Consider the following 11,903-nt stretch of genomic DNA (forward strand, 5'->3'; position numbering starts at 1 on the left):
CAAATGTGGAATGACCTGGTGGGTCTTCTGCCAGAGAGAGGCAATAGAGAATATCAAGCTGACCTGGTAGTCTGGAAGCAACCACCAGATGGCTGTTGCTTCTGTTGGCCTTTTGACTTCCATCAACATCTACTCAGGCAGTAAAAAGAAATGGTGTACTGGGAGGTAGTAAATCTTGCTAATCAGTACTTGTTTTTGGCCTGTGAAAATACAAACAAACAATACACATATTCAAACACTTCTGAACTACAATTGCTTATCAGGATTTACACAGGCTTATGTTCTTAATACCTCTTTGCTTACAACTTCATCAAAGCGGTTTTGTTCTACAGTATGTGCAAAGTCTACTTTCCCACACAGTTCACATCAGTCTTGGTTCGTCCTGCTGGTTCTTCATGTCTGTGAATGTGAAAAATCAAACTTTTTTGCTTGGCTTCAAGCAGTGATCCTTTGATTGCATCATTCATGATTCATTTAGGATTACAACCAAGTGGTTCAAAATCCAGCCAGAGGTGTACTCAAGTGAGGTAATAAAATGAAATTATTAATGTAATAATATGATGGCAGGAATTGTAAAAGACCAAATTAGGCTTCAGAAGTAAGCAGGAAGTGAGAATGACCAAATATGGCCTCTGTGGCAAGTCCGAGATTGAGGCCAGGATACCACCTAAAGATACAATTTTAATAAAAAATGGTTTTGTAACTTGATGAAAATGTATAAAGATTGAACCCACCTGAGACTGTTAGACATTCTGTGGACAATACCTCGTCTGTATGCAACATTGAGCTCAGAATAAAGATGGCACCGGCTATTCCCTTCAATTAATTACTTTATTTTCTATTTAAAGTGTACTTGAGAAAAGGACTGGAATGTGGGAAAAATCTAGGAACCACACAAGAATGTCTGGAGATAAAAATTCAAGGCTGCATAGCCATACCTTAATGTGAGAGATCTTCCATTTCAGAGTCTGCTGTGTGAGAGTCCTGTGCCTTTTTTCTCTAGCTTGGAATAGGACTGTTGCTTCTGCTTCTTAAGGTTTTCAATCAACAAGGACGGTGGCTCCACCTGCAATGAACCATGAGCTTGTTATATTGAATTGCACAAGACAGTAAATTAACTCTTGTATTCATTCTGTATGAAGTGCGCCTCACTTGAGATGTCAGCCAAAGTTTAGCAGTAAATATGGTTATCTGCAGTTAAGTGTGTTGCTATTGATAGACGTCTTCAGCTAAAAATAAGTCTTCCTTGACCCTACTACACCAAGCCCAGATACAACACAGACATGCATGTGCTGTAGTTGGCTTCAAAACATTCAATGAACTTGTCAGCAACATGGTCCAGATTCCTGCAGCATGTGACATGCGTCTGCACGCATCCTGCCCCCACAGTCTCTGCCTGGCTCCCCCCACCCCCCTCCACCCCCAGTTTGCTCTCTCATCCTGCCCACCCGCAGCTAATGTCCACTGCCGCAGCACAGCACCTCCCACTGTATGCTGCATGCTCCTCTGTGTGCCTGTGGTAAAACCTCGCCAAGTTTAGTGTTCTAGCCACTGCACTCCCTTCCCCAACTCACACATCAATCTCAGAGGCAGATGGATTCCTGTCTCCCAGCCGCATCCCAACTTTTTGACCAGTACACATACTTGGATAAATGTTCTCTGTGAATACAAAACAGCAACATTTGTCTAGTGTACCGGAGACCTCTTGGAAGTTTTGTAGACAGATGAGGCCGGGCTGTGCTAGCTGAGAGAGACGATATTTGAGCTTGAATCTGACTAGCACATGCACAGAAGCATAGGGTATTATGAAGGCTCTGCATGATATCGTGACCCAAGGTTGAGCTTACAGTAGGTGGCCATATTGCCTCATATCAAGGGCAGTGTACGTTGGAAGACCATAGCAGAGACGTGTGACCGAACTATGTGCACGAGCGCATAACATGCCGCATTCCTTGTTTTCTCCCATTTTTGAGTGAAGCTAATTGATAGTGCCATCTGCCATCTCCTTTTAGAAAGCCAGTGCAGTGCCTTGGCTGTTGATGTGAGTTGTTTTGTCAAAGGAAAGAATTGAAAATGTGAGCGGTGATCTCCATGTAATACTTAGGCTTTAATGCCCTTTACCACTCATTCAGTGCTTGTCTGTGTTTATGTTTTCAGTGTTACAGTGTGATTTTATTTAGGTGAAATTTGTTTTCAGTCTATCTGCAGTAGTGCACTTAAAGGGCCAGGAAGGTTAGTGGAACACATTTGCTCTGCCTCTGACCTCACAATTCCACTGTAACAACAGTGTTCAATTCCGTCATTTAAAAAAAAACAAAACTTGGTTTGGTTTAAATTTGTTTAAAGATTTGTTTAAATTGTGTGTGCCAGTGTATGTGAGCGTGTTGAAGTCTCTCTGACCCTCCACACCCATTAGTGCGTTCTTCCACTAGCTTCTCTCTCGTTCCTGCTTCAATATTCAAGGGAGGATTGAGATCCATTCAGGTAATTTTGCAGTCTTCAAAAAATGCATTGAAAGACATTCCAGTAGCTCAGTGGTGCACCTGCGCGCCACTCTGCTCCCCAGTTCGGAGGATGCCAGCACCTATGTTTAGTCTTTTATGTTTAGTCTTTTTTAGTCTGTTTCTCTTTATTTCCTTTGGACTCCAGTGCTTTTTAATAATCTGTTTTGGACATGGTATGGCTGCTCCATTACCCAGGAGCCCATACAAAGGTTCATTTCTGCCTGCCTGCATAACTGCTGGAGGGAGGATTTTATGTCCAGAAAATGTTAAGATGGCAACAGCTCGGTGGGAGACAGTATGTGAGAATCACCTCTTAGGCTCATTTTACTGTTTCTCATGTAGAAGGAATTCCCTCACTATGTTCCCATTCTGAGCATCAAAGCCAACTGGGATGGGGGTTTTGTCACATTCTGAATTCTAGCTCATGTCATATTTTGTCAGCATTGGCTTTGATAGACTCAGGTTATTGGTACAAATTTACATTCAAGATTAGTTGTCTTTTACATATATATCCCCTCTCCTGCAATCATGGCTAATTAGCTGCATCCATCATTGTAATTGTTTAATTTTTCATGCTAGTTCATTCACCCTTGTATTAGTGCCATGCATGTGAAACAGACTCTTGAAAGATTTTTCTTTTTGTATCTTGCATGCCTAGCATAACAGGACATTCAAAATCCCTTGAAAATGTTAAACTTTTTTTTTTATGTATATATCTCCTCAAAATTCCCAGTACAACTGCTGTAGAGTCCACGACTCAACTCTTGACTAAAGTCTTCACTCCGAGCGTCTGAGCCGGCTGCTGCGGCATACGCCACGCTGCTCTGTGATCCTCACTCTCCACTCCTCTCCTCTCCCAGCTTTTCCAGATCCCTCAGATGCAGACAGCCCAGCCTGCCATTCCAAGTAACAGCGCTTCCTTTCGACCCGTGTCCGGCCAGCCCATCATGATGTTCCTGACGCCCATGCCCTTCACCTCATCCCAGACCGGCCAGTACTACGTACTCCAGTACTACGTGCCTCAGGTACCCAGAGCAGAGAAAAGCGCCTGTGCAAATATGTACACAGTGTAGCAAATGGGTTGAAAATCTGTCTATAAACAGGTTGGCCAGCAATAAATAAACTGCTCCTAAAATGTGTAGATAGAAATATGTTTTATCTTGGAAGCAGAAATGAGAAGTTCTAGTTTAGTTTTTTTTCAGTGTAAAAACTAAATGTTTTTGTATTTTTTGTTTGTTTACTGCTTTGAATATCTCTTTTAGGAGTGTCCTATATGAATGGCCATGTCTGGTGCTAGGCCCTTTACCTCTGCTGTTCTGTTTCATTCTCAGTATCACCACAGTGGCCTTCCTTACGTGGGACATCCCCAGCAGTACTCCGTCCAGCCCACAGGACCCAGTACATTCTACCCTGGGCTCTTTCCTGCAGACTGCCCACTAGCATATGGTGAGTTTGGACTTCGCTTTCTCTACCCCCACCTGGGAAACCTACATGCGTGCTCTCACTGATAAAGAGACCTTTCTTCTGGGTATTCCTGCTGGCTGAAACTGGTTTTTCTTTTGCTCTCTAACTGAAACCAGTGCTTTTTTTTGGTCACCACTAGTGGCAGGGCCTTCATACTATCCTGGCCAGATCATATACACCAAATCTCCATCCATAATAGTGCATACAGCTCAGCAGCCTCCACCCACTAAGAGGCTAAAGAAAACAGTGAGTATTCCCCATGCCTCAGAGGTGAAATTAATTTAATTGTGGATTGACTAGATGCAAATAACTTGCTGTTCGCTAAGATCCGTATCCGAGACCCTAACCAGGATGGCAAGGATATCACAGAGGAGATCATGTCAGGAGTAGGCATTAGCCAGAACACAAGCCCACCAGTGGGACGTCCCTGCACTACCCCTACTGCTCCACAGGTAAGCCATTCAGTCCCGCAGCCCGAGCCCCTGATCGGCTGCAGGCCGCTGCTTCGCGTGATCCACTCCACAGGTCAAAGTTCTCTCTCATCTAGTCCTCCCTCATAATAAGCTCTGAGCTGATTGTTTGGTTGTTTGGCTGGCTTTCATTGTCTTGTCCTATTAAAAGCATCATACAATCAGCAACAAAATCTGATGGTGTAGTTTGATTTCCGGCCATTCTCTCTTCCTTCTTCAGTGATTCGGTCACACCGTTGACCCTCCTCCGTCATATTTGACTGGTTCCAGTAGCTTGTGTGATTGTGGCTGTTCTGATTTAAGAAGGCTTCTCAGATGTGTTTTGATGTTCCGACTTGCCGTGCCTGTTCTTTTGTCTGCCTCCATCTTAGTTCTCCTTCACAGCCACTCGAATCCTCCTGATCTTCCCTCGTGTTCCCTCTACACAGACAGCCCACGTAAAGGCCCTGTAAGAAGGATTCAGCCAAACCCTGAGCACCTCAGCTCCTCTGAGGAAAGGCTTCTCTGTAAAGGGAACACTCACTACTGCTCTGTTGCACTTACTTTGTGTCCTCTTTCCCTAAATGTTAACAGTGTTCCTCTTTCCTCTCTTTCTCTATTTCTCCTGCCCATTTATTTAAGCACCCCATGCTTGTCTGCTGTCTCTTGCTGTCTTTGTGTCTTCACCCCCCCCCCCCCACCTCCACACACACACACATTTTGTGCCTTTGCGGCTGGATCTTTTGCCCTCTTGTGCTTTCTCATTTCATCTCTCTCTCTCTTTGCCTCTTTCTCTACTCACTTCTCTAATTATGCTGTGCTGTGCTGTGCTGTGCTCACCCCCCCACCCTCATTGCCATTCCCCTTCTTCTGCATGTGTGTGCAGTATCTCTCTCTCTCTTTCTCTCTCCCTCTCTCTCTCCATCTTTTCCGTCTTTTGCTAGTTTTTATGTCCACACCCTCATTATCCTCGCATTTTCTACCTCAAATCCCAGCAGCTGAACAGCCAGGTAGCAGAGCAGGGGAATGTCAATGTCGGCCTGGCCCTGGAGGCCCACTGTCCGGCGAAGGCTGCAAGTCCAGCAGCCGGAGAGGCGGTTGCCTCAGGCACGCTGACGCCCTCGTTGCCTTCCAGCACTGCTGCTCCTTCAGGCCTCACTCTCCCAGGCCAGGCTGTTATAGAGGCAGTCCAGGCCTGTGGAGCCTCCACTGGGGCAGAGCTGAAAGAGACTGGGAAGGAGCCAGAGGTCTTGCTGGAGGATAAAGTGGAGCCCATTTTACAGTCCAATCTTAGGCAAAGCTTGAGTCAAGGTAAATAACCACATGCATGACATGCTATGTTAGGACACTAAAAAGACACCAGACTGATTTGTTATGATTTACAGCTATTAGTTTATCCAACACCTGGAAGAAGCCAAAAGAGGACACTCCTGTGGGGCAGGCCCAGTGTCCTGACAGAGAGGTGATTCCTCTCTCCAGGTGCTCACTGTACCCCTCTCTGCATGCAGAGCCAGAGCTGAAGGATGGGAAGAGGCAGTATGATAGAGACTTCCTGTTGGCCTTCCAGTTCATGCCTGCGTGCATGCAGAAGCCAGAGGGGCTTCCTCCCATCTCTGATGTGGTACTGGACAAGGTAAGCCTGCTAAAACATTGGCCTTAGGGGACCTTTAAAACCATTCCATGGAGAGGGGCTGATGGACTTCGACTTGACTCTGTTGTTTTCTAGATCAAACAAAACAAGCTGCCCCTGCAGCAGGTGGGCCCTCGCATTATCGCCAGAGACCCAGGCTTCAACCCAGCCTCTGCAGACTTCAGCAGGGCAATTCCTGGAGGCAGGGGTGCACCGGTGGGTCTCTCCGCTCATCCCTTCTCTTCTGTCACAAATGAATGAGCGCCTGGTCATCTTATGTGACCGAGGTCTTTGTGACATTGTTACCGCCCATAATAAAGAGCACCCATTCGTTGCTTCAGCTGCTCAGTGTAGGCCCGAGACGGCTGCCTCCCCGCAAGATCATTACCAACGTGTCCGTGAATGACGAGGTGCAGCTGAAGAAGGCTGAGAATGCCTGGAAACCTGGCAGGAAAAGGGAGAACACCCAGAACCCCGAGACCCAGAAAACTCAGGTCAGCACCTCACTCCGCTGTGCCCTGTTTTCAGATTTCAGAGTCACAGCCTGTTATGGTGGTCTTGAAAGCTACTTAATTTTTTTTGCGATATGCTCTTCAAGAATTGGATATTTAAATTATAGAGTCGTTGTTTAATTGGGTGGGTGTGCGGGGAGTGTGCACGAATGTAGCTATGCAGGGGGACATTGGTTTCTAGTGTAAACAGGGGGTGTGATGATACTGAGGACCAGATCTTGTGTGCTTGTTGTTCCTTGTGTTGATTGTGGTGTTGATTTTGGTGAGAGAGTATTGTAGATATTGTAGTGTATTCTGTGGATGATCTTGTATATATTATAGGTTAACACCCAGTGGTTGTGTTAAAAATATTCTTGCAAATTTGTGTGCAATTCAGCATTTGGAGAGATTGACAGATCTTCATTGCATTGTCTGGTCGGTAGGGTTATTATTGGATCAGATTTGGTTATTATGTATATATTTTTTTTGTTTGTAGGAGTTATATATTGATTAAATCTAAAATTCTTGTAGCTGGTTCTAATGGGTTTTCTTTTAATTTGAATTTGGAGCACATGAGGGGTTTTAGTTGATAAGATTTGATAAACTGTTTGCTGCCAGTGCTACACTTCTCGGAAAGTGTGATTGATGTATGATGCCTTTATCGGTCTATATAGCAAAGTTGAGTGATTTTTGTTCATGAGGAAGTTCCAAATGGCAGAGTAAATATTTGGTGAAAGTGAGGAGTTAGTCATTATGTGGAAGAACTGCTGAATTTAACAAAAGATTGGGATCTTTGTAATGGAAAGCTTAGTCGGTAGTCTGTTTTCCTCTCCAGGAGCTTTTCCAGAAGGTGCGCAGTATCCTGAACAAACTGACACCGCAGATGTTTAACCAGCTGATGAAGCAGGTGATGGACCTCACCATCGACACAGAGGAGCGCCTCAAAGGCGTGGTTGATCTGGTTTTTGAAAAAGCCATCGATGAGCCCAGCTTCTCTATGGTCTATGGCAATATGTGCAGCTGCCTGGCTATGGTGAGTAACATGTTCCCATACATTGCTGCTGAAGTTCCATACAAAGGCAAATGCCACACAGAAGTGAACTCTGTTTGAACCACTCTAAACTGACATGGAGCTTTAATCAGCTTCTATTTAGTAACAGAACTCTCAACACTGTCTTATACCCAAGTGTTTCTCCTACATGTCTTTCCTGTGTAGTTAAAAGTGCCCATGGCAGACAAGCCCACCAGCACTGTGGGTTTCCAAAAGCTGCTGCTGAACCGCTGTCAGAAGGAGTTTGAGAAGGACAAGGTCAACGATGATGTTTTGGAGAAGCTGCGGCACCAGCTGGAAGCGGCCACTTCAGTAAGCAGCACTCCTGTCTAGTTTACCCGACTCACCAACCCACAGATCAGGAGAAAGGGGACTGAAATCGGCAGCAGTGCTGGGAGGCGGCCTGGTCGTTATCGGGTCCAAACGCGCTGTTTCTTGCTTTTGTCTTTGTTCTGGTTACTCCTCGCAAGGCCAGCGAGCGGGAGAGGCTGGAGGAGGATCTGGAGGAGGCGAAGGACAAGGCCCACAGGAGGTCCATCGGCAACATCAAGTTCATCGGGGAGCTGTTCAAGCTGCACATGCTGTCGGAGGCCATCATGCACGACTGTGTGGTCAAGCTGTTCATGAACCACAGCGAGGAGAGCCTGGAGCGTCTGTGCCACCTCCTCACAGCCATCGGCAAAGACCTGGACTTGGAGAAGGCCAGGGTAAGCAGGCCGCGGGCCTGGTCTGGGTTGATTTAATATTCTCAGCAGATGCTCAGCACTTGCATCGGTTTATCTTTAATATGTCATGTAAAGGTTTACGGCGCATGTGTACATGAGTGCTAGTGTGCAGTGCAGCGGCTGTGCGGATTTTGTCCAGATTTGGTCTGTGTTGCGTTTTTCACAACAAGTACTTTACACATCGAAACTGGATGAAGAAGTTTTGGATATTGTATATTGACTGTCAATTTTGTCTCTAGTAGGAATGGCAGTTGTGATGTTGACAGTTCAGTCACCAACTAGTGTGACAGTTATTTGTGTTCAAGTTTCTTGTTCTTTTTTATTTTGTTTTTTTTTCCATGCACGCTTTTAACCAAAAAACAAGCATGTTGAAATGTTGTTTATAAAAGTTTTGCCGTCAGTGTTTTCTGTTGCTTGCCTGTTGCCTGCACTCTGACTACAGGGTAGCCAACTAATTAGGATCATCATCTATAGTGCGACTAGCATGCTGTGCTGATATCAGTGTATTATTAGGCCTTGGCAATGATTTTGAAAGTGTCCAAGTTCATGTTGTTTAGTGAAGTTGTTAGTGTGGTTGTTAGCTCTGCTCCTACTACAGCTGACAAAATGAAAGGCTTTTATTGAGGACTGGTCAGCTGTTAGAAGGTTTTGCTCTCACAGCCTCCTCCACGTTTGCCGCCTCCTGCTGCTGCACCCTGGATTCCCCAAAGCCAAGCGCAGCTGATGACAGCACAGCTACACCCACAGTGGCAGTGAACTGCTTTACAGCACTGACCAACGTGCAAGGCAGCAGGGTTTACATAAGAGTCATAAACGTCTTGCGACATGAGTTCAGCTGAGAGCACACCTGATCGAATCGAAAGGTGAAGAATATCTGAAATTTGTCGACGTTTCTCTTACACTCTCTCTCTCTCTCTCTCTCTCTCTCTCTCTCAGCCAAAAATGGATCATTACTTTAAATATATAGAAAAGACAGTGAAGGAGAGGAGGGGTTCTTCACGCATTCGGTTCCTGCTCCAGGACGTCATTGACCTGCGACTGGTTAGAGACTCTGCCTGTGTTTGTGTTTGCCATTCCAGCGCATGGTGATGCAAAAGTATGCATCTGCTGATTTTGCTTTTCTAGAATAACTGGGTGTCGCGGCGAGCTGACCACGGGCCCAAGACCATTGAGCAGATTCATAAGGAGGCCAAACTTGAGGAGCAGGAGGAGCAGAGGAAGGTGCACCAGCAGCTGCTGTCCAAGCACAACAAGAGGCAAAGGTGTGGCCCTCAATTCCGTGACAGCCTTTTTCACCTGGCTGTGTGAGGCCGAGGACAAGTCCAAGGACAATCGACAAGAGGATGGACACATTTGCCAACGTGTGCTAAAAGACAATGCAATAATTCAAAAAAAATAATAAAACTGTGTGACAAAGAAACAAGTTCTGACTCTAATGTATTTTTGCTTTTTCCTTTATGAACTGCAGACAAAACTATATTTAACATTTGCAGATGTTCAAAAGAAAAGACAGAGGTGAATATAGAAATAATATTATTTATTTTTTATTTTATTCTTCCTTGGCTTCTCGTGAATTCAGATAGGCTCTGCCCATTAGATTTCACTTTTTTGTTTGTTTGTTTTTTAATTTCTTTTTGCTAATTTCAAACCTGTCCTAGGATTTTCACACAATCTGAGTGAAATTGGTGTCAAAATATTTGCAAGAGTCTGAATCTCAATAATTATTTAAACAAAAACCTGACATAAAAAATACAGTTGTCCTATTCCAGTCTAATATTAGTAGTACAAATTAGTAGTACAAAGGTCAGGCTTTAACTTTAACTTTAACTAGCTGTCACTCCTGAAGGACATGTTCAGATTTCATGAAATTTAAAAGACTTATACCAGTATTGACTTTGAGGTAGCTTACCAAATGTAGCAGTTTTGTCAATATGGGGCATTATAATATTGCAAATAACTGTTTCTCAACGACTGCTCTTCTGATCAAGATGAAATTTTGCATACTGCTTCTGTAAGCAAGCTGAAGGATTCCTAAGGATGACTCAAACATTGGCTAATGTTTTTCAAGTAATTGGCTAATCATAGAACTGGCTTCAGTGGACTGCTATAACGTTGATTCTTGTAGAAATTACTTTAAATTTAAATATCCTACTACTTTTTATGTTGCTGATGAACTGTAACACACTAGTCGTAGGACCTTTCTCCAATCTTCACAAATTTGGTATCAAAATATTGATGAGACTGAAACATGTTGATATTTGTATGGTATATGGCCCCTACATACCTATCAATCCTTCCAAGGTGTACTGATTCATTCAAAACAGCTGAAAAAAAATTAAGACTTCTTTGAGTAATTCTTATGAAACTTGACATGAGTATTGATTTATGGACTTTGAGCTAGCATGGCAATTATAGGACATTTTTGCCAACAGCCCCTCTGACATATGAAAAGGTATTTAAAAAAAGAAAAATGAGTCAATCCCATTGTGTACCAATTGTGCATGAGAAATGCAGTTTATACAGTGCAATACTTTGTGACTATTTCATTAAAAAAGTTCAATACGTTTTGTAAATCTTTTTTTAGCCTGATTTTTGATACCTAAATTAGTTGGGCAAATGCACCTTTCAAACAAGTCAGTGACCTTTTGATCTAGAGATACCTTTTAAATGTAAAAAATGCAGATCTTCTTGTAAATAATGATCAAAAATATGTGTATTTAACTATCAATCCCCAAGAGCAGGATTTTTATTAATAGGCTAAAACTTAGCCATAGAGTGTTAGATTATCACCAAACTTCAATGGTGTATATGAACATACTGTGAATGCAAGTACATTTGGGGTGAACTGACCTTGTGGGGGAACTATATTTCTTAATCATGTCTAATCAGAAAAATAATGTTTATATAAAGCAATTCAGCAGAGAAAATTGAGAGATTGGTTTCAAAATACAACATTCCTGGAAACAAAATGTCAAAACCAACCACAAAGGCTGGTGAACTTAATATGGCATGTCATCAGCAACCAAGTTGTGCAGATGTGATAAAATGATTGGACCCTTTAATTGCCACCTGCAGCTATAATAAATGTAATTCTAATGTATGTCATGAATTCCCTAGATGAAGGAATTTAGACATTTCAATAGCAACACACCTCCCTTGATGGAATGACTGGGTACAGAAATTAGTTGACCAGAAAGGCCAGAAAAATAGCACAACCACAGCCTTCAAACCAGACAACAAAGCTGCTTAATGCTGACAGTTTTTTTTTTTTTTCAAATACAAAATACAGACTCACTCTCAATAAATAACCATTTGATGAACTAATGCAGAATATAAATTAAGACACTGACACAAGCTTTACTGTAGTTACTAAGCATTTAGGTTTGGGTGTTCTTAGGACTTGGTGGGATGGTTACAAGCAAATATTGGCATATTAGATAAGCAGAAAAATACTATGGATGGGTTCAACACATGATGTGCGTACTCGTTTGACTTTGGATCTATTGGATCCCGCCAATAACTGTTGAAAAGAAAAATGACCACCTGATTGCTAAAACATATAATGGAAATAAATGTCTTATGCAATACG

This window comes from Electrophorus electricus, chromosome 5 (assembly GCF_041902795.1).
Source record: "Electrophorus electricus isolate QZ-2024a chromosome 5, ASM4190279v1, whole genome shotgun sequence".
Taxonomy (NCBI): Eukaryota; Metazoa; Chordata; class Actinopteri; order Gymnotiformes; family Gymnotidae; genus Electrophorus; species Electrophorus electricus.